A 2566-nucleotide genomic window follows, 5' to 3' on the forward strand; every position below is an offset into this window, starting at 1 on the left:
GAGAGAAAAACAATCACGCTTAAAGCATGATATGTTACGTTGGTTTATCTGTAAATACATGTACATAAAATATTCCATAAGAATCAATCGAATTTTGACGTAAACTAAAATCAACTTACGCCAAAATTCAGGCCTTATATTGAATAAATCGTATTCTATTGAAGCATCTGGAGAAAGGATAAAAACCAATGCTGTTAAGGAAAAGATATGAGTTTCTCTTTTTTTAAAAATAAAAAAGAAAAGAAAGAAAAGGCATGAGTTTCACGCATTTCCTTTTAATTGACTTAATTATGACTCTTGTGAGACCAAGGATGGAGCCATCTTAGGTGAGGGTGGTCCGGTAGACACTCTTCATCGATGTATGGAGGTTAAATATTAGTTATTATGGGTGTATAATTATTTTGCACACCTTTAACACAATAGAAAATTTGAACATCCTTCGCGTAATTCCCAACTTCGCCAATGCTTTGTGACATACATTATTGTTAAAAATTTAAAAATTAAGACAATTAAACTATAGTTTACTCTCAATTAATAAGGTCGTATTGTATGTTATGGACTTATTACGAAAACCTCTAACTTAGAAAATCAAAGAATAAGGGATTAACTAATAATGACATTAATGCACGTATATAAATTAAACTTTGTAAACTCAAAATGAATTTTGCCTAATGTGGAGATAAGATTAAAGGAAATTCCAGCTGACAGAATTTTATGGAAATGAAAACTCATGAAGAGAAATATATGCTTGATTGACTTTTCTTATCTTTTTACTTAACATAATGATAAAAAATAATCAAAAGGACCAATTATTTGTGCAATTGCTTGTCGAAAGGAGGCAAGCACAAAAGGAAAGGGGAATCAAGCATTTTAGTTATCTTTACTTTGTTCAGATTGTGTTGATAAAGTAGTTACTGCTTATTTTTTACTAATAAAATATTTTTGCCTTGGAATCCAATTAACCAAAAGGAAGCATCTTTAAATTAGAATAGCTCAGGTAGAACTAAAGTAATATTATAAAAACCCAAAGTCTAATCTAGTGAATGATAATCTTGTTCGATATTGTTGGAAAAAGTAATTCAAAATATGTGAAATTAAATTTGCTTATAATTTGATATTTTAATCTTTTGTCTAGATATGATTTACAGTTAGAATTATATTATGAGAATAGTTTTTATGTTGTGAGTTAAAATAATTTTTGTACTATTATAATAAATAAATGTATTGCTAGTTATTTTTTATTAACCAAAATAGGGTAGAATTGTAGAGAGCATTCAAAAGTTCTTGAGATTATGGATAAATTATTGTTCGATGCTTCATGTCATGTTACACCTATGCATGCATGAACAGTGAAAAATCTAATCTTGCTTTTCAATAGACATGTGAATAATTTGGTTTTAAAGTAGAGAAAAGACATCTTTTTTTCCTGAACTTGTCCTCCAAACTCACTTTAACACTTAAACTTAACTTTCATTTATTTTTCCCCTTAACATCTTTAAAGTGAATTAATTTCGGCCCTTAATAGATATTATCACTCTCATAATGGAGAGTGTGTTACACTCTCCACACCTCAGCACCACGTCACTACCACGTAAAAATTTATAAATTTTTTAAAAATAGTAATTTCACACATATATTATTTTTATGTATTTCTTTTAATATATATATATATATATATATATATATATATATATATATATATATATTAAAAAAAAATGTCCTCCCCCCCCCCCCCCCCCTCCCCTTTCCTTCTTCTTTAGCCCTCCCTACTCTTATTTTTCCTTGTTCTTCAGCTCTCCCTCCCCCTATTTTTCCTTCTTCTTCAGTCCCCCCCCCCCCCTGACCTCCCCCCCCCCCCCCCCCCTTCCCCCCCCCGCCCCCCCCCCCCCCCCCCCACACCCCCCCCCCCCCCCTCTCCCCTTTCAGTCCCCCCCTCCCCCCTCCCTTTCTTGTTAATACAAAAATACCTTCATTTTTTTCAACCCTGATCAGTCGCAATCCCACCCCTACAAACAAGTTGTAAATGTTTTCTTTTTCTTATTTCTGATTCAAGTTTGGAGTTTAAAAAAAGTAATTCAAAAGTTATCTTATTAACAAAAACATTCAAAAGTAGAAATTAAAACAAATTTCATTGATGGTAAGTGGTTTAAAGACAAAATCATCAATTTAATTTAATTTTTGTTCAAATTTTAAGGGAGTTGGATTGAAATTTGAGATGGTGTTTAATGGAGAATTTCTTTTTAATTTAGTGTATTTGTGATTGTTCTTTGATGGTTTTAATGGAGGAAAATGAAAAAAATTGAAGAAGAGTGTTGATGAAGAATGAATATGCGGTTGTTAATGGAGGAATTTGAGTGTTGTGGATGTTTTGAAGAAGAAAGAATAAAAGGTATTCGATAGTGAAATTTTGTTAATTTAGTGTCTTTGTGGTTGTTCTTTGATGGTATTAATGGAGGAAAATAAAAAAAATTTGAAGAAGAGTGTTGATGAAGAATGGATTTGAGGTTGTTAATGGAGGAATTTGAGTGTTGTGGATGTTTTGGAGAAGAAAGAATAAAAGGTATTC

The sequence above is a fragment of the Capsicum annuum genome, chromosome 12 (genome assembly GCF_002878395.1).
Source record: "Capsicum annuum cultivar UCD-10X-F1 chromosome 12, UCD10Xv1.1, whole genome shotgun sequence".
Lineage (NCBI taxonomy): Eukaryota > Viridiplantae > Streptophyta > Magnoliopsida > Solanales > Solanaceae > Capsicum > Capsicum annuum.